This window comes from Lactuca sativa, chromosome 8 (assembly GCF_002870075.4).
Source record: "Lactuca sativa cultivar Salinas chromosome 8, Lsat_Salinas_v11, whole genome shotgun sequence".
NCBI lineage: Eukaryota > Viridiplantae > Streptophyta > Magnoliopsida > Asterales > Asteraceae > Lactuca > Lactuca sativa.
Genome location: NC_056630.2, coordinates 317,140,940 through 317,167,876, shown reverse-complemented (window position 1 = coordinate 317,167,876; position 26,937 = coordinate 317,140,940). Strand labels below are relative to the sequence as shown.

The 26,937-nt window shown below is 36.2% G+C and overlaps 1 pseudogene; it reads right to left on the bottom strand.

Annotated features, from left to right (window-relative positions):
- The window catches only part of LOC128128020 (uncharacterized), a 97,972-nt pseudogene that overhangs the window by 1,737 nt on the left and 69,298 nt on the right, over positions 1-26,937 (bottom strand).

Sequence of the window (26,937 nt, the reverse complement as noted above, 5' to 3'; positions counted from 1 at the left end):
CTTGGTTTATTATATGTGCATATTTATACACATATTTATACAGCATACATTAATATTTTAATAACTTTTATGCCCTTAATAGAACAAAAGATACTTAATTTGCTATGAATTGTGTTGTAAGGACTAAAAGACTTGTTTGGAGCAAAAAGGAAGTTGGAAGTTGGATTAAGGAAGCGAGAAGATGCAAGATTGAACCAAAGAAATAAAATGAAGAAAAATACACCCAACACGTCATGGTGATCCTACCACGACGTGGCGCCTTGAAGATTTTCGATCATATTTGATGACTTGGAGATTACGGGATAAACACAATCACCACGACGTGGTGCCATGCTTTTGGGAAAAGCATAAATATCTCACATAAACCTACGAATGAAAAACTTTTGGCTCTGGAGAATTTGATACTTTTGAAGGCAAAACACTGGAAGTAAGGCTTGAGAAGCAAGGATTTCATTCACAACCTTGGAACAAGGAGCATTAAGGCAAATTGAACTAACACTTCGATTTTTCATTAGGTTTAGCTGTCTTTTACTATGAATTTCATTTTTGTGACTTTGTTTGCTGAAATCATGAGCTAAACAATCATGACTTTCGTTTAGCTTAGCATGAGTTGAATATTGTTAGTTAATTTATTGGTTTGGAATTAGTGATTTAGTTATTTATTGATTTTGCTTATTAAAGAACCTCAAGTACTTTTGATAACTGCTTTTTATCTACTTATTGTTGAATTTGATTAGGTTCGGATGACTATTTTTCTTAATTGAATTTGAATCTTATGATCTTGTGATTTGAAAAATTGTTGGACTAGAGTTTTGATTAAAACCTAGGGTTAAGTAGGAAAATGGGTAAAAAAGTATAGGAGCCAATATATGACGATAAATCATATATAAAATTGAATCAATAAATTTAATTGGTCAATTAATTATAAGTCTAAGCAACTCGAACCGAACACTAGTGAACTTGTAAGTTTGTTCACTTGATCACCGAATAAATAAGCTACTTTGCTAAAGGATTAAATTGGTGAATACCAATTTGGTTATCTTAGGAATCGGTAGCCATAGAAACTAAATCCATTGCACTTCCATAAATCAACTACAATATCAATGAATTCGAAGCTAAACGAAAGTCTCTTTTTCACCTTAGTACATTCATACTTGTCTACTTGCTTAGTTTTATTGTTAGTTTAATTAAGTAAATTTTGAGTTAGTTGGTAATTAAGTATCTAGTCTTGCAAAACTTGGAAAACATATACCTTTTCTTATTTGATTAATAGTTAGTTAAATAGTAAATTAAAGTAATTTAAACACCGTTCCTTGTGTTCGACACTCGTTCTTACCATTGTTATACTATTGCATGATTAGGTACACTACCTAGTGTGTTTAATAGTCTAGTGAAGGGAATAACTTTATAAATTAAACTTGGATAAACATATAAGCACATTAAATACACATCAAGTTTTTGGCGCTGTTGCCAGGGAACGGTTTAGTTTTAATTACTTTATATTGCTATTTTAGGACTATTTTCTGTCAGAGTTTAGTTTTTAATTTTTATTTTAGTATTTCCATATTTTAGGTTCACCACATCGTGGTAATTTCTACCATGTCGTGGTATAGCTATTGTTGGAATTTTATTTTTTGTTTTTTTTTCTTTGTCTGAGATTTATCTCATATAAATTTACGAGTTTTTTTTTTGTTTTAATATTTATTATGTATTTTCCAAATCTCGATGCTCTTGATGCTTTTCTTGAGGAAGTAGTTCAGGAAATTGAGTAAGAAGATGAGGAGTACGAATCAGATGAAGATTTGAAGGAATTTGGAAGACGGTTAGATAACATCTTTCCCAACACACGAGGGACATCTGAGTCACAAGAGCTAGAAGATGCGGAGTATGATTCAGATGAAGATTTAAAGAAATTTGGAAGATGGTTAGATAACATCTTGCCCAATAAACAAGATCAATATGAGTTACAAGAGCTAGAGTTTCAAGATGAAGAATTTAATCCAGAAAAAGATTTGGAGGAGCTGGAAATGTTGTTAGAAGAAGGGTCAGATGAAGAACAAGAACAAGTTGAATTACAGGAATCAACCTGTGGTTTGACCGTTACCACGAAATGGCCCCCTGTATTTCCACTTTGTGTTTCGAAGCATGGGGTGACGATTCCAACTTTGGAGAAAGTTCTGATGCGCGATCCATTTCTGATTAGTATCCAAGCGGTTCTAACCCTTGTCAAGATTCTTGGGTTACATGAATTAAAGCTCGTTTGACCAACTTTTGAAGCAAAGAGCCAAATTTTACAAATTGGTCCATAGAAAATATTTAATGCAATGGATGGATTGGCATTGAGTTTATTGGAAGTTTATTAAGTTGGGAGTCCAGCTAGAGACTCGCACAAAAAGAAGCGCTTGCGGGAGGCAACCCGTCATTAGAGTTTGCTTTTCTTTTTTCTTTTTCTTTTTATTTTGTGTGTTTAGTTTGGTTTGTTTTGTGGGTTTTTATCAATTTGGTGGTTGTTTGGTTGTTTACAATGTGTTTCCTACTTTTATTACCCTTTTCTTTGTCTTAGTTCCATGTTATATTATCGAGTCAAGTAAGGGTATATTTGGCACAAGAAAGTTCGTTAGAGTGAAGGTATAAGAGAACGTCGAGAGAAGCGTGATTTGAGAGCATTTTTCGGGTGTCTAATTGATTCATAGAGTGAAGGGTCATGTCCTAAAGCTGTATGCAAGAGATGGTGTCATTTTAGTTCAAGTTGCAGCTCTATTCGCCTTCAAAATCTCACTTTTCAAGGCCACCACGATGTGGTGTCGCAGTTTTAAAAACCAAAAAGTGTTCTGTTTGGTATACCACGACGTGGTGCTTTTCGAGTCATTTTCCGAGCCTGGTCTCGTACTTCCAGTAGTCTCCATGATTCAAGTGGCGTTATATTTATTATCGTGGTATGGATGAGCTGTTCCCATGCCTAGAATTTCCTTATCAAGCTTCGTTGAAGAATTATCCCGGCTGCCACGACATTTTTTACACTTTCCTTTGACGTGGCAGAGTTTTTCAAAAATTTAGGAGGCTGCCTTTTTCTTGTCTGATTCCGAGTCTATATGATCCAACAAGTTTGAAGTATCTTTCCATGAGTTGAGTGGATCTTCTATCACTGGGGAGTTTGTTCCTTTTTCTCACTCTTTTTAATTTTATGTCTTGCATACCATGCAATGAGGGCAGTGCATGAAATAAGTGTGGGGTAGGGGTTGATTATATTAGTTGAATTAGTATCTTAATTTTAGGCATAAGATAAAATTTTTTTGCATAAAATTGCTAGGATTTAATTTAGAAAATTATGGTAAAAAGTAATTAGGATTCATGCTAGTATTGCATTTGATGACGCTATGAGGACCCAAATGTTTAGTTAAGCCTATAGATGTTGTAGTGCATTTGTTCCCTCCCTATTCTAGTGAAATCATGGGACAAAAACACAACCTCGCTCAGTTTGAGGGATGCAATATGTTTAGCAGCCTAAACCTGAAATGTATCCTGGAAAGCTTAAGTAGTCATTGCACGTTAGACTAATATCTTAACCAATAAAGGTTGAAGTGGAGCGCCCTTGTTTAAGCATGTAGGATTTGAGAGAGAAAAAAAAGTGAGGTACATGTCAAAAAAAATTGAAAAAAAGAGACAGAATTACAAGAAAAGTTGTAAGAATTTTGGAGCGTTCAAGTCAAATTTTGAAGATCAAAGAACAAAATTCTGAAGAAATTCAAAAGTTGAAGATACCAAAAATCAAATCAAAGAAGATGGTGAATTCAAAGAAATCAAATATCAAATATTCAAAGAGTTGAAGAATTCCTAAAGAGCTCCAATGTGGTATCAAAATTTTTAATTTTCTAGATTATGTATGCTTGGGTTGCTTGACCAAAAATACCTTGAGGGTAAGAAAGTCTTCTGAGGATGGATTCAGATGGTTGCATAAAATGAGCATTGTTCAAAAGAAGTGGCCGAGTGTTTATGAGGATTGTGAGTATTTAGGATTAGGGGAAGGGTGTCCTTAGGAAAAATTTTAGACACAAATGCATGCATTGCGGTCTCGTCATAATGGCTGGGTTCGATTAGGATTGTTTGATGTGATGTTGGTATGCTAAAATTCAGTTTTGCTTGGGGGCAAGCAAAAGTCTAGTGTGGAGTATTTTGATATGTGCATATTTATACACATATTTATACAACATACATTAATATTTAATTACTTTTAGGCCCTTAATAGAACAAAAGATACTTAATTTGCTATGAATTCAGTTGTAAGGACTAAAAGACTTGTTTGGAGCAAAAAGGAAGTTGGAAGATTCCTGATCAGATTCGATGACTTGGAGATTACGGGATAAACACAATCACCACGACATGGTGGACCCACCACGATGTGGTGCCCTGTTTTTGGGAAAAGTATAAATATCTCACATAAACCTCCGAACGAAGAACTTTTGGCTCTGGAGAATTCGATACTTTTGAAGGCAAAACACTGGACTTAAGTCTTGAGAAGCAAGGATTTCATTCACAACCTTGGAAGAAGGAGCATTAAGGCAAATTGAACTTACACTTTGATTTTTCATTTGGTTTAGCTATGTCTTTTACTATGAATTTCGATTTTTGTGACTTTGTTTGCTAAAATCATGAGCTAAACACTCATGACTTTCGTTTAGCTTAGGATGAGTTGAATATTGTTAGTTGATTTATTGGTTTGGATTTAGTGATTTAGTTATTTATTGATTTCGCTTATTAAAGAACCTCAAGTACTTTTAATAACTGCTTTTTATCTGCTCATTGCTGAATTTGATTAGGTTAGAATGGCCATTTTTCTTAATTAAATTTGAATCTTATGATCTTGTGATTTTTAAAATTGTAGGACTAGAGTTTTGATTAAAAGCTAGGGTTAAGTAGAAAAGTGGGTAAAAAAAGTATAGGAGCCAATATATGACGATAAAATATATATAAAATTGAATCAATAAATTTAATTGGTCAATTAATTATAATTCTAAGCAACTCGAACCGAACACTAGTGAACTTGTATGTTTGTCCGTTTGATCACTAAAAAAATAAGCTAGTTTGCTAAAGGATTAAATTGGTGAATACCAATTTGGTCATCTTAGGAATCGGTAGCCAAAGAAACTAAATCAATTGCACTTCCATAAATCAACTACAATAACAACGAATCCGAAGCTAAACGAAAGTCTCTTTCTCACCTTAGTACATTCATACTTGTCTACTTGCTTAGTTTTAGTGTTAGTTTAATTAAGTAAATTTTGAGTTAGTTGGTAATTAAGTTTCTAGTCTTGCAAAACTAGGAAAACATATACCTTTTCTTATTTGATTAATAGTTAGTTAAATAGTAAATTAACGTAATTTAAACACCGTTCCTTGTGTTCAACACTCGTTCTTACCACTGTTATACTGCCGCATGATTAGGTACACTGCCTAGTGTGTCTAATACTCTAGTGAAGGGAATAACTTTATAAATTAAACTTGGATAAACATATAAGCACATTAAATCCACATCAAGTTTTTGGCGCCGTTGCCAGGGAACGGTTCGGTTTTAATTACTTTATATTGCTATCTTTAGGAGTATTTTCTGTTAGAGTTTAGTTTTTAATTTTTATTTTAGTATTTTCGAATTTTTGGTTCACCACGTCGTGGTAATTTCTACCACGTCATGGTATAGCTACTCTAGGAATTTTATTTTTCGTTTTTTTCTTTGTGTGAGATTTATCTAATATAATTTACGAGTTTTTTTTGTTTTAATATTTATTATGTATTTTCCAAATCTCGATGCTCTTGATGCTTTTCTTGAGGAAGTTGTACAGGAAATTGAGCAACAAGATGAGGAGTATGACTCATATGAAGATTTGAAGAAATTTGAAAGATGGTTAAATAACATCTTGCCCAACACACTAGCGACATCTGAGTCACAAGAGCTAGAAGATGAGGAGTATGACTTAGATGAATATTTGAAGAATTGTGGAAGATGGTTAGTTAACATCTTGCCCAATAAACAAGAGCAATATGAGTTACAAGAGCTAGAGTTTAAAGATGAAGAATTTAATCCAGAAAAAGATTTAGAGGAGCTGGAAAGGTTGTTAGCAGAAGGGTCAGATGAAGAACAAGAACAAGCTGAATTACAGGAACCAACCTGTGGTTTGACCGTTACCACGACATGGCCCCCTATATTTCCAGTTTGTGTTTTGAAGCATGGGGTGACTATTCCAACTTTGGAGAAAGTTCTAAAGCGTGATCCATTTCTGATTAGTATCCAACCGGTTCCAACCCTTGTCACGATTCTTGGGTTACATGAATTAAAGATCGTTTGGCCAATTTTTGAAGCAAAGAGCCAAATTTTACAAATTGGTCCAAAGAAAATATTTAATGCAATGGATGGTTTGGCATTGAGTTTATTGGAAGTTTATTAACTTGGGAGTCCAGCTCAAGACTTGCACAAAAAGAAGCGCTTGCGGGAGGCAACCCGTCATTAGAGTTTGCTTTTCTTTTTTCTTTTTCTTTTTATTTTGTGTGTTTAGTTTGGTTTGTTTTGTGGTTTTTGAACAATTGGGTGGATGTTTGGTTGATCACAATGTGTTTCCTACTTTTATTACCTTTTTCTTTGTCTTAGTTCCAGGTTATATTATCGAGTCAAGTAAGGGTATATTTGGCACAAGAAAGTTCGTTAGAGTGAAGGTACAAGAGAACATCGAGAGAAGCTTGATTTGAGAGCATTTTTCAGGGGTCTAATTGAGTCATAGAGTGAAGGGTCATGTCCTAAAGATGTATGCAAGAGATGGTGTCATTTTAGTTCAAGTTGCATCTCTATTCGCCTTCCAAATCTCACTTTTGAAGGCCACCACGACGTGGTGTCGCAGTTTTAAAAACCAAAAAGTGTTATGTTTGGTTTACCACGACGTGGTGCTTTTCGAGTCATTTTCCGAGCCTGATCTCGTACTTCCAGTAGTCTCTGTGATTCAAGTGGTGTTATATTTATTATCGTGGTATGGATGAGTTGTTCCCATGCCTAGAATTTCCTTATCATGCTTCGTTGAAGAATTATCCCGGTTGCCACGACATTGTTTACAATTTCCTTTGACGTGGGGGAGTTTTTCAACAATTTAGGAGGCTGCCTTTTTCTTGTCTCATTCCGAGTCCATATGATCCAACAAGTTTAAAGTATCTTTCCATGAGTTGAGTGCATCTACTATCACAGGGGAGTTTGTTCCTTTTTCTCCCTCTTTTTAATTTTATGTTTTGCATACAATGCAATGAGGGCAGTGCATGAAATAAGTGTGGGGTAGGGGTTGATTATATTAGTTGAATTAGTATCTTAATTTTAGGCATAATATAAATTTTTTTGCATAAAATTGCTAGGATTTAATTTAGAAAATTATGGTAAAAAGTAATTAGGATTCATGCTAGTATTGCATTTGATGATACTATGAGGACCCAAATGTTTAGTTAAGCCTATACATGTTGTAGTGCATTTGTGGCCTCCCTATTCTAGTGAAATCATGGGACAAAAACACAACCTCTCTTAGTTTGAGGGATGCAATATGTTTAGCAGCCTAAACCTGAAATGTATCCTGGAAAGCTTAAGTAGTCATTGCACATTAGACTAATATCTTAACCAATAAAGATTGAAGTGGAGTACCCTTGCTTTAGCATGTAGGTTTTGAGAAACAAAAAAAAAGTGAGGTACATGTAAAAAATTGAAAAAAAGAGAGAGAATTACAAGAAAAGTTGTAAGAATTTTGGAGCGTTCAAGTCAAATTTTGAAGATCAAAGATCAAAATTCTAAAGAAATTCGAAAGTTGAAGATACCAAAAATAAAATCAAAGAAGATGGTGAATTCAAAGAAATCAAATATCAAATATTCAAAGATTTGAAGAATTCCTAAAGAGCTCCAATGTGGTATCAAAATTTTTAATTTTCTAGATTATGTATGCTTGGGTTGCTTGACCAAAAATACCTTGAGAGTAAGAAACTCTTTTGAGGATGGATTCGGATGGTTGGCTGGGTTGAGAGTAAGAAACTCTTATGAGGATTGTGAGTATTTAGGATTGGGGGGGGGGGGGGTCCTTAGGAAAAATTTTACACATAAATGCATGAGTTGTGGTCTTCGCATAATGGATGGGTTTGATATGGATTGTTTGATGTTATGTTCGTATGCTAAAATTCAGTTTTGCTTGGGGGCAAGCAAAAGTCTAGTGTGGGGTATTTTGATATGTGCATATTTATACACATATTTATACAACATACATTAATATTTTAATTACTTTAATGCCCTTAATAGAACAAAAGATACTTAATTTGCTATGAATTGGGTTGTAGGGACTAAAAGACTTCTTTGGAGCAAAAAGGAAGTTGGAAGCTGGATTAAGGATGCTAGAGGATGGAAGATTGAGCCAAAGCAATAAAATGAATAAAAATACACCCAACACGTCTTGGTGATCCTACCACAATGTGGCGTCTTGAAGATTCCCGATCAGGTTCGATGACTTGGAGATTACGGGATAAACACAATCACCACGACATGGTGGACCCACCATGACGTGGTGCCCTGCTTTCGGGAATAGTATAAATATCTCACATAAACCTCCAAATGAAAAACTTTCGGCCCTGGAGAATTCGATACTTTTGAAGGCAAAACACTAGAATTAAGGCTTAGGAAGCAAGGATTTCATTCACAACCATGGAAGAAGTAGCATTAAGGCAAATTGAACTAACACTTCAATTTTTCATTAGGTTTAGCTATGTCTTTTACTATGAATTTCGTTTTTGTGACTTTGTTTTCTGAAATCATGAGCTAAACACTCATGACTTTCGTTTAGCTTAGGATGAGTTGAATATTGTTCGTTGATTTATTGGTTTGGATTTAGTGAATTAGTTATTTATTGATTTAGCTTATTAAAGAACCTCAAGTACTTTTGATAACTGCTTTTTATCTACTTATTGTTGAATTCGATTAGGTTAGGATGACTATTTTTCTTAATTGAATTTGAATCTTATGATCTTGTGATTTGCAAAATTGTTGGACTAGAGTTTTGATTAAAACCTAGGGTTAAGTAGGAAAATGGGTAAAAAAGTATAGGAGCCAATATATGACGATAAATCATATATAAAATTGAATCAATAAATTTAATTGGTTAACTAATTATAAGTCTAAGCAACTCGAACCGAACACTAGTGAACTTGTAAGTTTGTCCGCTTGATCACCGAATAAATAAGCTAGTTTGCTAAAGGATTAAATTGGTGAATACCAATTTGGTCATCTTAGGAATCGGTAGCCAAAGAAACTAAATCCATTGCACTTCCATAAATCAACTACAATAACAACGAATCCGAAGCTAAACGAAAGTCTCTTTCTCACCTTAGTACATTCATACTTGTCTACTTGCTTAGTTATAGTGTTAGTTTAATTAAGTAAATTTTGAGTTAGTTGGTAATTAAGTATCTAGTCTTGCAAAACTAGGAAAACATATACCTTTTCTTATTTGATTAATAGTTAGTTGAATAGTAAATTAAAGTAATTTAAACACCGTTCCTTGTGTTCGACACTCGTTCTTACCATTGTTATACTATTGCACGATTAGGTAGTGTGTTTAATAGTCTAGTGAAGGGAATAACTTTATAAATTAAACTTGGATAAACATATAAGCACATTAAATACACATATGTTTACTATTACTTGTTGTGATTAAGGGCATTATGGACCTAAGGTGAGTAGTGTGGTGATCCTCTTTTAGCGCACAAAGTTCTTGGCGATTCCACTTATACTATGAGTGCCCTTTTTGTGTCCCTTACGCAACTAAGGCTGTCCTAGCCTTGATTGCTATGAGTTGTGGTCTCCAAATGACCATTTCCTCTTTTAAGGAGTGTATATGATGTACATAGTTCTCTGGTCCTACTGGTGGGTTTCGTAAGGCATTTGGAATGGTGTTCTTGTTACTCGTGGGGGATCGAATTTCCACTGTTGTACACTGGGCTTTATTTGTTGTATCCATTACTCCATGACAGAAAGTTTGAAATCGGGAGTCAATTCGGGTTACTCGTGACCCAAACGGACATTTTATTCATGAGGGTGTTGGCTATCGGAGTTCGGTGCGTGTCGATTGTGGATCAGATTGTCTTTTGTGGAGATGCGCCCTGAACCGGGTAGGAGTCAATTCCCAAGCTCGTCTTTGCGTGGGTATTGTTTTGTTTCTAGGTATGTTTATTCCAGATGCACTTAGATTGGGTGGTTACATATCTGGGAAGAGAAAGGTGAAAGGGTCTCTGGTCTGCTCCCAATCTGGTAAAGCTCGTCAAGGGTTTCCTTGACGCTTTCATCCTTGTTGGTTTCTTAGTCGGAATTCTCCCTTTCACAATTCATCTCTGGGTATCCCTTAGGATCCATTTCTGGATTTTCCTCTTGGGCTTCTTTCGGTCTCTCCGTGCCCCATCCGCAATCACCATGACAGGGTAGTAGAAGTCTTGGCGAGGAATTTCAACTATGTCGTTGGCGCAAGATTCGCAACACGAGGTATACGGGGATAGTTTAGGTGTGAGGGGGTAATATATCCTAAAATACTCCTATAGTATTTTAAACTTGATATTCGAATTCTAGTATTCCCTTGTGCACATAGTTGGTAGATCTTAGGTTTGTTGCAACACCACCATCACTCCCAAGCACATGTTGATCATATCTCGAATAAATATAGATGATCAGGCTATATTGATCCTAGACATGATTACATAACTAACCAGATTTGATTGTAGTGTTGAACCTTTAGTTACTTTTGGTCTCTTCTCGTTATGATACTGGGTTAGTAATTATGTATACTTTTATAAAATACTTATCTTCTTAAAGTATACTTTTAGACAGAGTTTGTTTTAGTCCCATTGTATTTATAGTTGTATATCTCGTATGGCTAGATATACTAATTCACTATAAACAATGCTCTGATACCAATCTATCACACCCCGGGACCAAATGGCAGAAACGTCCGGAAGCGGGTGACTTCACTGTGCAATATCATAACAATTGAATATAAATGAAACAGATCAATCCAAACATCATACACTGAGATGACAAACTTACATTGTTTACATATTGTATTTGTTCTTCGAGTTAAACAAAAGATACATAAGTAGAAAAGAATCCAAACTACAGCTAAATGGTCTTGCATCATCGTCCCTTGTTACTTGCTTACTAGATCCCTGAAAATACAAGTCGTTCTAAAAAGCATCAACTAGAAAGTTGGTGAGTTCATAAGCATTTTTATATAAAACCGTTTACACTTGTTTAGAATCGTTCTCATTGTACTTTCAGAAAATCCGATATTTTATATGAAATCATTTGAAGTCTTGCCTTGAAAATCATGGATATATGTGTGTATGTCATTTCTTTTGTTCATCCCTATAAGGAGTGATCTATGAAAAGTATTGTAATTTGTGAAAGCGAGTTGTGTCCGAGAATAGTTCTTTTGAATAGTAATAATCAGCCGTTTCACGAAAAATCCCTTATTTTCAAAAAGGAAATATGGTTGAAAATCTTGTTCCTCTGATCGAGTAAAATTGAGTGTGCGTTCTAGTTTATCGTTATCGAAATCGTAGAAAAATCGTCTTCTCCAGAAAATCCTATATTATCTTCTATAAAATATTCATAAGTTCTAGTTTATCATTATCGAAATCGTAGAAAATAGTTTTCTCCAGAAAATCCTATATTTTCTGCTATAAAATATTCGTAAGTTCTAGTTTATAGTTATCGAAATCGTAGAAAATCATTTTCTCCAGAAAATCCTATATTTTCTGCTACAAAATATTCGTAAGTTCTAGTTTATCATTATCGAAATCGTAGAAAATCGTTTTCTCCAGAAAATGATAGGATTTTCTGCTACCAAATATTCGTAAGTTCTAGTTTATCGTTATCGAACTCATAGAAAATTGTTTTCCATAGAGTCCTATGCTTTTTAATTTGTAAAATAGTAGTATTACGACTCTATACTTGTTAGGAGAAAGAATCATGGCAATTGTGGACCTTCTGCACAGTGAAAATAAAGGACAGTGAACGCAACAAATGCGGACGATCACCTATCACGTATAGGATAGTGTTAGGTCCAGTTAGTGTTGCGTCTTTGGGCTCATTAGATAGTCCATTTTTGTCTCCGGTATGGGCCTGTCCATCCGTGAGTTATTTTGTAGGGTTTATTATTTATAGAGGTTTTGATAAGCGTTTTACGTTCTTATCTTTTGTAACCCTAGAATCCTCTACAGCGGAAGTTCTTCATCGAGCTCTGCTGAGGATTGAGTTAATAGAATCATTCGACTCATTCAGATTCATTCTTGTGTTTTTGTCTAACTGTTTTTACTTTCTTGATTCGCCTGTTATAAGATCTAATCGATCAAGAGTTTTATAAACTCATCATTTGGTATCAAAGCAGGAGACTGTGTAATTCATACACAACTCTTCTGTGAAAGAAGTGATTAGGGTTTATTCCGCATTAACTGATATTTATTGATCCGTCACTTCATAATTGACGTATCTCAGTATTTATTCGTTTTGCCCTAATATTACATATTACAAGTCTGATCTTTCAAAAAGGTAAAACGATCAAGCATGGACGATTCTCAATCTAATCCTATCAACATCTCAAACAGTATTGGATCAACAACAAAGATTCCTATTCTTTACACCCAGGATTACGAAGTTTGGGCGCATCATTTTGAAGACTATGTCATCAGATTTGAAGATAATGGGTATCTTATATGGGAAGCTATTGTGTCTGGACCATTTGCTCACTCGGGAACATCTAGAATCATTAAAACTCAGAAAGAGTATAATGATCTGTTAAAAGATTTCAAAGACATTGCTCAAGATGAAAAGGAGAAGTTTCAGTGCAATATCAAAGCATTAACACTGATCCGATTTGCTCTTCAATCTGACACGTTTAGGTTGGTGAGTTCCTGCAGTACTGCTAAAGAAATCTGGGATCGGCTGCGAGAGCTGTATTCCACAGATGAAGATTTGGAGCACTCTATTCAGACCTTGCTTTTGTCTGAGTTTGGAGAATTTAAGCAAAATTCCGATGAGTTCGTCACTCAGACGTTTGATCGCTTCAATCATCTTCTTAGCAAGATGATTAAACATGATATCGAAAGGAAGTTGATTGAACAGAAGGTCACCTTTTTGAATGGCTTAAGATCCGAATGGAGAGCTGGTTTGTCTACAGTTAAAGCTCACGAGCAGTTCAAGTCATATTCGCTGGCAAAACTGGTGGGAATTCTGAAATCCCAAGAAAAGATAGTGATGCAAGAGAAGAATGTGGTCTCAAACTTGGGGTCCTTGGCCCTCCTATCCAAAAGCAAGAATGTAGTAGAAGATGAAGATCTGAACCTGGAGGACTACAATCTTACTTCAGAAGATTATGCTATGATGGTGTCCAATCCAAAAAAGGTTCATCAAGAAGAGGTTTCCTACCAATAAGAACCGAAATTGGCAGGGAAGCTACAGTTCTGAAAAAGTAAGGGAGGAGCCGAAGACTGAGGAACCAAAGAAAGAGGCGAAGGTTGAAGGAGATTCTGGTGTCAGCTGCTATTACTGTGGAGGAAAGAATCATTATGCAAAAGATTGTGTTCTGAAGAAAATGGCAGAGAAAGATGAGGAGAAAGATGAAGAGGCAATCCTGATGAAAAAGCTGGAAGAGATTAAGAGGAAGAAAGTTGCTACTAATCCTTCTATGAATGCTCTTATTGTACAGGGTTCGGTAGAGGATGATGAGTTCGGTGGCGTACAGGTGTGGTCGACCGACTCAGAAGATGATGAGGTGGGAAAGCCTTCTCATGGAAAGGCGTATGTGGCAAGAGGTGGTGAAAGCAGCGGAAAGTGTTTCATGGTGACTGACGTATCTCACATGAGGGGATACAATACAGATGGTGGAAATGAGGACACCAAGGAGCGAGAGGACTTATGCTTCACAGCAAAACCTCTCCGTGTGCAGATCAATGAACTTGATGAATTGATCAAGAAGGTACAATCTATTTTTATCTCGTTCAAAGTTCCATAAAAATCATATGAAAAGGAATTAAATAACTTAAATTCAAGAATCTCAAATATGGATAGTTGTTTAACTCAAACACGGGTCACCAATTCTAACCTAACCGACCAAATAAGCAGGGTGTCATCCAAGAGAGAGGAGCGAAGGATGTGGATTGAGCAAAAGGAGTCGGAGCTGATTAAGTCTAAGGATGAAACATTTATTTACAAAGAGACAATTTGAAACTTTTAAAACAAAGAAATGTTTTTTGTTTGATTGCTAAAAGACTTTATGCTAACACTACTCAACTGCATCTGAATTGTGAAATAGGGCAGAAAATACATCGCATGATTTTACCCTTCGTTGAGTTTAAGGAGGATGAAATCGATGCTGAAGCATACAACTGTGAAAGTGTTGTTTCGTCTGATGATGTGAATCCTACTTATATGTATGGTCTGGACAAAATAGAATCTTTTATAAAGTCCAAAGACCATAAGGACATGCTGAAAAATCTTTTGGATGAAAACGATAAACTGAAACTAAGGACCGAAACCATACAAAAATTCGACTCATTGAGTGCCAATTTAAGTTCAGAAAATAAAATTGATGTTGAAAACGCATCTGAACTTAATGAGGACGATGATATGAGTGAAATTTCTGTAGAGGATGTAGTCGACTGTTCTGAGTTTGTCAAGAGCGAACCCGAAAACCACAAAAATCTAATTTCTGAAAATTCTGTGGAGTTTGCTCGCTTGTCCCAAAATAAGTCCTCGATTCTTGAAAAAAAGGCTGTTGTGTACCAAAAGGTAAGAACTACTCCAAATCAGGTGTATAAAGTCACAAGAGTAACCGAACATCAAACAGCTGAACTCACTGCCATTGTGAACGAAGATAACACAGATGGTTGTGATGAGTTCTTCTGGTCTGCTCCTATAGATAATGCCGACGAAACAGTTGGTCTGTCAGAGCGAACGTCATGGAAAACTAAAGGAAGATATGTACCAGAGCCGCTAAATAAGCCTGACAACTTTGACGTGCCAAGCACTAGTGGCACAAAAGAAATACTTGTAGAAGAAGTCACTTCCACAAGCGAAACATCATCTGTGAAAAGTGAACCGGCTGACAAGAAGCTGAAACAAAAGGCTAACATCCACAGACAACCGAAACAAGTGAAAAATCAAAAGCAGCAAAGAAACCTAAGATACAAAAAGAATCTCTCTGAGAGAAAGCAGTTTTGACGCTCTCAAAACACTCATTTCTCTTATCATGATAGAAATTCAAAGTTAGAGAAAAAGGCTTTCGTGCCGCATGAGGAACAGAACCGAAAGGTTAGGTTCGGTCCTAAAAGTAAAAGCAACCGAAAGGACAGATTCGATCTCGAGAGCAACAGCAACCGAAAGGATAAGTTCGGTCACGAAGGCAAAAGCTACCAAAGGTCCAGGTTCGGTCCCTCCAATGACCATAAACAAAAGGGCCATTTCGAACCACAAGTTAGAAGAAATTCTCATTCTAATTCTTCTCGTTCTCAATTCTCTTCTAAACCCAATTATGTTCCTGCACAAAACTCTAAATCATCAACGAACTTGAAAGGAAAATTGAAGATTTCCTCAGTCCAGGAAGACCGAAAGCAGACAAATGCCCAAACACCAAAACCTGAAACCAAACCAACTGTAGCTAACCCTAACAAAATCAAAGTGTTTACCATTAAGAGGAAAGATGAAACAACATTAATAAACAAAAACATATCTTGTTGATGTTTCTTTTCCTATTCCTGTTCCTGTGAAAGGCTCACATGGACCCAAGAAACTTTGGGTTCCTAAATCTGCTTAATTATTGCAGGTTATAAGTGATGAGGAGTTCGACGAAGAATGGTACATTGACAGTGGCTGCTCACGTCACATGACAGGAAGGAAGGAAGAGCTAAGGGAGTTTCGATCTCTTCAAAATGGTGGAGATGTCAATTCGGCAACAACTCTTATGGAACGATAAAGGGTTATGGGATGATAACCAATGGAGACTTCACAATTAGAAAGGTGGCGTACGTTGAAGGGCTACAACATAATCTCATCAGTGTGTCTCAACTGGTAGGAGGTACCGGTCTCAAAGTTTCATTTGGCGATGAAGGTTCAGAAATCATAGAGAAGAAATCAAAAAGGGTGATTCTCAAATCAGAACGCAAAGGTGAAATGTTTCCTCTCAATCTCAAACCAATCAAAGGAAATCCAGCTATATGTCTTTTATCCAAAGCTCATTCTGACGAAAGCTGGTTGTGGCACCGAAGGCTCTCACATCTCAACTTCAAAGACATAAACAAGCTTGTCACAGGAGGTCATGTTAGAGGTCTCCCATTGCTCAAGTTTGATCGAGAACACTTGTGCGCTGCATGTGAAATGGGGAAACAAAGTCGTCAAAGTCACCCATCCATCATAAACATGAAAGTTGTTGAACCACTTGAGTTGCTTCACATTGACTTGTGTGGTCCATCATCAATCGAAAGCATTGGCGGTAGCAAGTATATTCTTGTTATCGTTGATGATTTCTCGCGTTTTACATGGGTGTTCTTTCTGAAGGACAAATCTGAGGCTACTCCTAAGCTAAAGACGTTTATTAAGCAGGTTGAAGTGCAACTGAGAAAAGACGTTTGCAACATCAGGAGCGACAATGGACTGGAGTTCAAGAATAAAGAATTTGAAGACTTTTTGGCAGAAAAAGGAACCAGTCACAACTTCTCAGCCCCCTACACGCCTCAACAGAACGGAATTGTCGAAAGACGAAACCGATCCTTGTGTGTGGCGGCCCGAACGATGCTAAGTTTCGCTTTTCTTCCTTTATATTTCTGGGCTGATGCTATTGCTGCAGCATGTTTCACGCAGAACAGGTCTTATCTCAACAAGCGCTTCTCTCTTACTCCTTATGAGATCATCAATAACAGGGAGCCGAACGTAAAATTCTTCCATGTGTTCGACTCACAATGTTTCATCTTCAACTCCAAAGAACATCGTAACAAGTTTGACGTTAAAGCTGATGAAGGAATTTTTCTGGGATATTCTCTTACTTCAAAAGCTTACCGGGTCTTAAATAAGCGCTCTAGGAAGATCGAAGAAACATATTATGTGACTGTCGATGATAACTACGTCAAGAAGCTAAAGGCTACTGAAGAAGCAATTGGAGAGATTTTCTCTCAAACAGGTCAAGTCACGGCCTCGATTGCTAATCTGTTCGATCAGTTTGTGGAATTATTCGATGAACCTGAGGAAGCTACTCTCTCGGAAGCCAAGGCAGCAGACAACAAAGTCGACCATCTGAAGCAAATTGTCGAAGATGCCGCCAAACGAATGGGTGAAGGAGAACAAGTTCCAAACGAACCTCCTCAGCAAGGCGCTTTAGTTGAGGGGGAGAATCCACTTTCTTCAAAACAACCAAGCTCACAATTTGAGGGGGAGAATTCTATTCCTGTAGCACCCGAAAGCTCAACAACACCCGAAAGCTCAACAGCACCCGAAAGTCCTGTAGCACCTGAAAGCTCAACTACACCCGAAAGCTCAACAGCACCCGAAAGTCTTGTTGCACCAGAAAGTCCAGGTACACCTGAGAGCTCATCAGTCGAGGGGTAGAACTCTGATATGTTCTACGATGACGATAGTCAATCTGAATTGGAAGAAATGGTCAACGCCGAATTGGATCCATCTTATGATCCAAATTACCCTCCTCTTGCTAAGTGGACCAGAGATCATCCTGTATCTCAGATAGTGGGTAATGTCTCTGAAAAGGTCCTCACCTGATCTCAACTAAAGGCAAAGCAAACATCTCTATTCTCCAAAGTAGAGTTCTGCATGTATAATTCTTTCATATCCAAAGTTGAGCCTAAGACTGTCAACACAGCTCTAGATCATTCCGATTGGGTCCAAGCCATGCAAGATGAACTTAATGAGTTTGAAAGAAAAAAGGTATGGCGCCTCATTCCAACTCCTACGGATGCCTCAGTCGTTGGTCTCAAATGGGTATTCAGAAACAAAATGGACAAGGAAGGCAATGTAATTCGAAATAAAGCTCGTCTCGTGGTGAAAGGATACTGCCAGGAAGAAGGAATTGATTATGAAGAAACTTTTGCTCCGGTAGCCAAGCTGGAATCTGTTCAAATATTTCTGGCCTATGCTTCACACAAGAACATCGAGGTCTACCAAATGGACGTAAAATGCGCCTTTCTGAATGGAGAACTTGAAGAAACGGTTTACGTGGAGCAACCTCCTGGTTTTGTCAATGAAAAGTACCCAAATCACTGTTATATTCTGGACATAGTAGTTTATGGTCTGAAACAAGCACCTAGGGCATGGTATGAAACGCTAACTAAGTTCTTAAAGATGTCAAAATTCAAACAAGTTTCGGTTGACCCAACCTTCTTTCGTAAGAAGGAAGGTAACCACCTTATGATAATTCAAATCTATGTCGATGATATCATCTTTGGCTCAACGAATCCTAGCTTAACAGCTGAATTCAGAAAGCTGATGGAGACTAAATTTGAAATGAGCTCAATGGGTCCAATTAACTTTTTTCTTGGTTTAAATATTAGACAGGGACCCGAAGGCATCTTTATCAACCAGGAAGCATACACCAAGACTCTTCTTGCTAAATTTGGCATGATGGGAGACTCAAAGGTCAAAGTTCCAATGGCGTTCGGCACCAAGCTCACACCATCCTTGGAAAAACCGGCAGTCGATACTACGCTATACTGCCAGATGATTGGGTCCTTAATGTACCTTACTGCTAGCAGGCCTGATATAATGTTTTCTATATGTTATTGTGCTAGGTTTCAGGCGAATCCTCGTGAACCACATACGCTTGCAGTGAAAAACATACTCCGGTATCTGAAACGAACCACCTCCCACGGTCTATGGTATCCATCAAACTCAGGTTTCTTCGTTCAAGCCTACTCAGATGTAGACCTTGGAGGATGTGGTTTAGACAGGAAAAGCACCACTGGAGGCTGCCAATTCCAAGACGGGAAGTTGGTTAGCTAGCAATCAAAGAAACAGACATGTGTTTCTTTGTCTACAGCTGAAGCAGAGTACATTGCAGTTGCCTCCTGTACATCTCAAGTGATTTGGATCCAAAGCCAGCTCCGGGACTATGGACTCAATATGAAAAATATTCCAATATATTGCGATTCAGAAAGTGCAATTAGGATCTGTCATAACCCAGTGCAACATTCCAAGACCAAGCATATAGCACTGAGGTATCACTTTATAAAGGATTATGTGGAAGATGGAAACGTCGAAATTCACTTTGTTCGAACCACTGATCAACTGGCTTACATCTTCACCAAAGCTCTTCCTGAAGCGAGTTTCAATAAAATTCTACAAGGGCTAGGAATGATGGAATCGGAATCAGTACCAAAAACTACCTCTCAAAACTAAAAGTTGGAAGCGAAATGAACCGAACGTTCGGGTTCGGTTCACGTGTGTGCCGAAAGGAACCGAACGCTCGGGTTCGGTCCTATTCTCTTATTTTCGCCTTTCACTCAAGGGTAGTTTCTTTGGCCATAAACCTTTTGTATCTTTTTCAAATTTCATCTCTCTTATTTTCAAAGTTTTTTTTTCTTTCTCAAATTTATTTTTTTTGCAACCGAAATAGACCGAACGTTCGGGTTCGGTTCCAAATTTTTTTTTGTCTCAAAATTTTTTTTATCTTTATTTTATTATTTTAATTTTAATTTCTCTTTCTTTAAATCAAAAACTCCAAAAACAATTTTTTTTGTGTTTGTTAATATTTTTTTTGTGGATATTTGTGGGCAAATTCTTTCATTAGTTAAGTGTCCCAAGAAGCATCCTGCTGTATGTGTCCAAAGCCTCACCCGATTCAAAATAATAGCTTTACTGACTTGGTATATACAAACCTTGTCTTCCCGATTAGGCTTTTATATTTATTCTAATCATGATCTACCTTACTCTCTTCTCACATGAGAGAAGAGTTTTCTGCTTGGTCCTTATTTTAATAACAGAGGTACTTTGGTCTCTTTACACCATCTACACTACTTTTCTCCATCTCATTCGCTTCATAAATGTAACCCTTAAGACTCTCAGAAATTACCACCGAGGTTTATGGTGACACAACTTCTGTGCTCATGATCTTAGCTTCGTGCTACTACGTGCTAAGTGAAACCCACAATTCAATACTTATTATGCATTAACTGTGAACAATCAACCTTGTTCTAGCTTTCACTAACGAATTGACGAACTTATCCATGGGGATGGAAAAGTGAAATCTCTAATTTCCTTTTGTGTGATTCCTATGAAATGGTTAAATCCCATAATATTTCTTCCCTTGGAATCCAGTTTTATTTTTCTTTGAGATTTCACATTAAATATTTTCACAATGCCACTTAGATTCTTCTCAAACCTACTTGTTCAATAGACTACATTGGTCTCACAAGTACTTCAGTAGATTTCTGTCTTATGTGAAGATCAGGAATTCTACACTGAAGCGAAAGCCACCCAACTTAGCCTGATTACAAGAAGCCTTTCAACACTTCTCAATAAGTGTCTGATCGTTATTCAACGGGAAACCAAACAAACACTTTAAAGTCTCTCTTGACTTTGAAGGAAGTGATTCGTGCCCGGGATCCATTGTTTCGTGTCTTTACTGACATCACAAATTCCCTCATATGTGTTGCTTTATTTCCTTTTCTTTTACACACTAAGCACGAAAATCTTTTTGATTTTCCAAAATTCTGGTTTCATTAGTTACAAGCCATTTTTTTAATGGGATTTGAAGTTATAAAAGACGTGTGGCTCACATTATTACATGTGGTCATTTATCATTATCGAATTCGTAGAAAATCGTTTTCTCCAGAAAATCATAGGATTTTCTATTACCAAATATTCGTAAGCTCTAGTTTATCGTTATCGAACTCATAGAAAATTGTTTTCCATAGAGTCCTATGCTTTTTAATTTGTAAAATAGTAGTATTATGACTCTATACTTGTTAGGAGAAAGAATCATGGCAATTGTGGACCTTCTACACAGTGAAAAGAAAGGACAGTGAACGCAACAAATGCGGACGATCACCTATCACGTATAGGATAGTTAACACAACTTGCCAAAATTTATTTATGAGGTTTTCCATACATAAATTTCTAGTTAATATAACATATTCTAGTGAGTCGTTATAACCATACTAATCTGATGGAGTGCCTGTTTTGGCATTTCTCAGGCGCCCTCGGTTTGGAAAAGACATTTGTCACCTAGACTGGCCTGTCTAGCTATAGCGAACAGTGAAGGTGCGGGGTGTCAACCCCATATAGATCTATATTCCTACTCTCCCTCCAGGAGATTCTAGCTATAACTCCTTACAGGACTTAGAGTACACTAATATTTTTCATACTTAGGTACTTTTGAGATTTGTCTGACTAGAATATTAACAACCTTTTGAGCAATGGATAGAGATCCATTATTTGTTAGATAAATAACGAAGTTCTTACTCTTTGAATAGAAATATAGTTCCCGTTCCGTATCGTTGATTGTGCTCATTAATTGGGTGCTCGTGTTCGTTCCTTTTCGTTTATTGAAAAATGAGTCATTTTAGTCAAGAGAAAAATTGTCAAGTTATAATTTATATAAATTTATAACTGCCGGTTATGACACACATTTTCTGTTTTATGACATATAGAACATTACTTATGTTCTTGGAGATTTTACGACAGCAGCTTATGACATGCAAATATTTCTGTCATAAAGGTTCTATTTGTATATTTTCTTGATGAAAAATTTTATATCGAATATTTATAAAATACCCTTGATAGTTTGCAAATAGTTCACAAAGTTTCCATTTTCGGAAATTACTAGTAATGGTGTCCACTTATCAAGATCCCTATTATAACTTTTAGCTCTAGACATGAAAGTATAGATAAAAGGGTTAGGTTGGACACACCCAATAGTTGGGAGGCTCTTTTGTACAAAGTATCCTTTGTTCTTTATGAAATTGGGAAATCCTACGTTCATGAGTATATTACTAAAATATTAATTTAATAATATTTCACACACACATGCAAATATACATATATATGTAATCATTTAAGAATTTAGGCAAGATTTTACTCGTACTCTCCCCCAAAAACATAAAAACATTGAAAAAGGTGGGTTATGAAGCTCACCTTGAGTTTGAGGAGTTATTTGGAGTTATGGAGTGAAGATCTCAAGCTTAAACTCTTGCTGAGATGAGGAATTTCCCTGGGAGGGATGCTTTCCTAAGGATGATCATCACATATTATTATGAATAAAATAATATGTATTCATCTTGAAATATAATAAAATATTAGGTGAGTGGAGGAAGTTATATTACAACTCTAAGGAGAAATTGACAATATTTTCCCTTCCAGCAAGATCATTGTTCTTGCCTTGAAGATGAGTTTTGAGGGAAATGGGAAAAGTTAGAGAGAAGGTGGTGTCTAAACTCCTTTACTGTCGTTGCTTTGGAGTATAAGAGAAGGGAGGAATCTTTGGTGCATGGGAATCTGCTGGTCCATGCATGGATATTTGGTGGGTAAAGCATGAGATACTGTGATTTGCATGGGAAATGAGGATTTCATCAAATTACAAAGTCAACTTCCTTATCATTTTCTTGATTTAGGATAAGGTTTTCCTAAATCCCAAACATTTATTTTTATGAAAAATATGTTTAAAATAATTAATTTTAGAATAAAATAGGGGTTTAAGGGGTTTAGGATAGGAATACGAGTTTGGTGTGATTCCCGACGTCAAAATGCCTTAAAATGATAAAAAGGTGCGAAATGGTCTAAAATCCAAAGTCAAGAAGTGAGTTTCGGAGGCATTACGTGAATTCCGAAGCTATATTACAATTTCTGGAGGTGCTGGGCCAATTCCGAAGCTTCTCTCCTGATTCGAGAGTACTCCCTTCAGATGCGAGGACATCTGACCCGGACCGAAGATGCGAGGCAGGGCAAGGATTTCGAAGCAATCGAAGTGTCCGAATGAAAGGCTCATTCCAGAGTGAAGCCTTCCGAAGTGAGGTAGGTTCCGAAGTGAGAAGCTTCTTGGTTTCTTAGAAGGTATCCGGACTAAGAGGGTTCGAGACCAAGAGGAGTCCGGACCAAGAGGGTTCCAGACCAAGAGGGTCCTTTTGGGGTTTCCTCTTCCGATTGTGAGCTGTTTTTTACTGAGGAAGGTACTTAGGGAAATTTGAGATACGTGGAGAGATTTGGGAGAGATTTCACATACTTGGAGAGAGTTGGGAGAGATTCACTATACTTGGAGAAATTTCGCATACTTAGAGAGATTTGGGAGAGATTTCACATACTTGGAAAGATTTTGGAGAGAATCACTATACTTGGAGACATTTGGGAGAGATTCACTATACTTGGAGAGATTTCGCATACTTAGAGAGATTTGGGAGAGATTCACTATACATGGAGAGATTTGCATTCTAATACTATATGGCTCCTTAGGAACTCATATTGGACACTTAGGTGTGTTAGCACAAGTCTCACAATAGTCCTTGCTTACTTGAGGATGAAATTTTCTAGCCAAAAAGGCTAATTGTGACAAAAATATTAAAGGTATTGTTAAGACAAGATATCTGACAAATCAACAAACTGTAAAATATGAACCTTTTATGTAATGCAAACCATTATAGGCTCCACATTTATGTTTTATTAAAATGGTTAGAACTTATAAGATCTCATACAACTATTTTATCAAACAACATGATTTAATTCAGAGATTAGAATGATGTTTTTTTTTTGGAACCTAAAGAACCGTATTCAAGAAATATGATTTTTACGTAAGGTACATGAATTGTTTGATGAATGCAATATTCATCATGTTTTTTTAACTGTATTTGTAAAACATATATAAAAAACTTTTATTAAAAATGAAAGTCAATGACATCCTTTTGAAGAACACTCACACATCGTTTGTACGATCTTTAGGGACAGGGTTACATGGTCATTAGGATTTTTGTGTTATGATGTTAGAGGTGGTTTTATACTTTCTAGTGCCAGATGGATCACCTAGTCACTATTTAGTTACAATAGTACAAGTTTTTCAAGTATGAAGACTTGATCGGGAATCTTGTATGATAAAGGTCACCTAAACATGAGAGGCCCGATGCATAGATATGATCAAATATGCCAAGTTAAACAATATTTGTTTAAGATTCCATTATCTAGAAATTATAATTTGATGGAATTGGTAAGCACTACCTACCGAGTTGGATTAAGTGGATGGGATAAAGGTTACCTAACCATTTATTTGTTTTGTAACTAGGATCCTAGACTTTAATAAATTAATGATTTAGAAATAATAAAAAAGGTATTCATTTCTAATGACTTAATATTGAAAATACTTAATGAAATTTTGTTAAATTTTGTAAATGATTGCTAATACTCTTACACCCATGTACAACCTCTCTCTTGTTGAGTTTCAAGATATAGTAGCATTTGATGGTTATAATTTATACAACTGGTATGAAGCCTTGAGAATTTTCCTTAAGGATAAACATAAATCATATATAATGAAAGACCCATTCCTAAATAACCTCTGCAAACCAGTATGTCTAATCATGATGTTTGGTGTAAGCATTGTTATGATGCTATTAATGTTTCTCAAATCATATTAAAATAATGACCTTTCACCTGAAGAAGGTCCTGGAGAAGTATGAAGCATATCAGATGTTTCATTAAGTAAAGAAAATTTTCATTTAGAATAATAGAACCTGTTTCAAACTTGTTCAATCATTAGATAAAAAGAAGGTCAAAGAGATTGCGTATTCTAAGAGACATATATTTCAGTCAACGAAAATACAACATAAACACAAGAAATCAAGAGAAAGGGCCAAAATGATCAATGTTGTTTCTATTGTGGAGAAACTGGACACTAAAAGAGGAACAACTCCTTTTATCTCACTGAGCTCAGGAAGTATGGCATGGCCAACACTTCAAGTATCTATGTGATAGAATTATTTATTTTTCCACTATTCACTTGAGTATTTACTATTGTATGTGACACTAATATTTGATAGTATGTGCAGATGTTTGGAGGAAATAAGCAACTGATTGCAGATGAATGGTATTCCATGTTCGAGACATAGCAAGTGTTGTTATTGATACTGCTGGAGCTTTTGATTACCAAATAGTTTGTATTTAAACAATGGATGTTTTGTACCTATTATTATATGAGCATGTAAAATTTTCATATTTTGAAGCAACATAAGATTTACTTATCATTTAATTGATGTTTACATTCATATCTGAAATGATGTATTCTATGTTAAGAATGTTTTCTCATAATGTTGTTTATGAAGTAAATCTGTAAGTTTTTCTTATTAAATTAATAGTTCAAATGATAAAACCTACATAATCAAATGATATTTTATTTAATATTGTCTATGTCATTATCATCCTGACTATATAAACATGAAAGATAAATAGAAACTTCAAAAGATGGAATTTTGAAGGAAAATAAGCATGATTCATTTGATATATATGTGACTCCTATTTATATATGAAGATTATTTACAAGTGTTTTTCTCTATTAGTAGTGAAAGAACAAAAGGCTTTATAAAGAATTATACATTGTGGTGCATGTAGTGTAACACTTGTGCCCTGGTATGTACCTTATGACCCCTCTATTTTGAAATTATGCATTTTGGTCCCTGAAGTAGTACGCTGGGCGTACCACATGGTACGCTTAGCGTACTGGTTAAAAAGCCAGTATGCGGGGTGTACCACTTAATACGCTTAGCGTATTGAGTTATTGGCGAGTCGGGACCCAGGTCATGTACGTTGGGCTAACGTATGCGTACAATGGGTGTACGTATGCGTAAGTTGGGCGTACATGCACTTTAATGAAACCTAATTAAGGGTCTTGCACCCTATATAAGCCACCTTATTCTCTAAGGTTGTCTCATTTCCAGCATCCAAAGCCTCCAAAACCCTAAATCGCTTTGTAGCCTCCATTGTTAAGTATTTAAGCCTTTGAAGAGAGTTTGGTGTTTATTTTATGCATTGTGAAGGAGCTAGAAGATTTTGAAGTTTCTATGCTTGGTGAGGAAGTATTGGGTCCAGAACCACAACCCTTTTGCAACGAGTTTGAGGTATCAAGTTCTTATCTAGATTAATAGTTTCTTAAATCTCTTTTTGGGTTAAGTTGTAATGTTTTTAGCCATGGTTTGAGTGAATCAAGGAATTAGGACGTCCCAAAGACTTATTCTTTCAGATCCAAGGTTATCACGGGCTCCTTAGGCATAAAGGTGCCAACTTTATGGAGTTTAGGGCCTCATGCATTCATTATGTCTCTTATTAAGTCCTTGTTGAGCTTTAGAGCTTCATATAGCCATGCATGGATGTAAAGTTGGCAACTTTACATGATAACCCAGCTCAAGGAGATCAGATATGCATTATGGGGCGAAGTCTTAATGGGTTGAGAGCTAAATCTAAAAGATGGTTGATCTGGATGAGTACGCCCCACGTACTCAGTCAGGTGACATTTCAAAGTTGGGCCTAGGTTTAGGCTACGTTTTTTTTAAGGTGTCTAAGTCCATAACTATATTTGAGATGTACTTGACCCGACCCGGCATGGTCCATTTAGGTTGCACTTCACCATAACAATTTGGATAGTCTTTTGAGAATACTATAGTTTTGATTTGTTAACATATTATAAGTTATAATATATTAATATGAAATCATATTATTTAGTTAGTATTGATCAAGAATTAATTTGGAATTAATTTCGTGATCAAAAGGTAACTAAGTAAATATGGACTCTTATACTTATATAGAGTGGGCTAATACTTGTTTAGAATGGGCTAAGCTTGCTTGGAAAGTCCATGGAGCTTTAACCCATGGATCTTATGGAAATGAAAGGTCATGGGTATTGGGGTTTACATGGATAT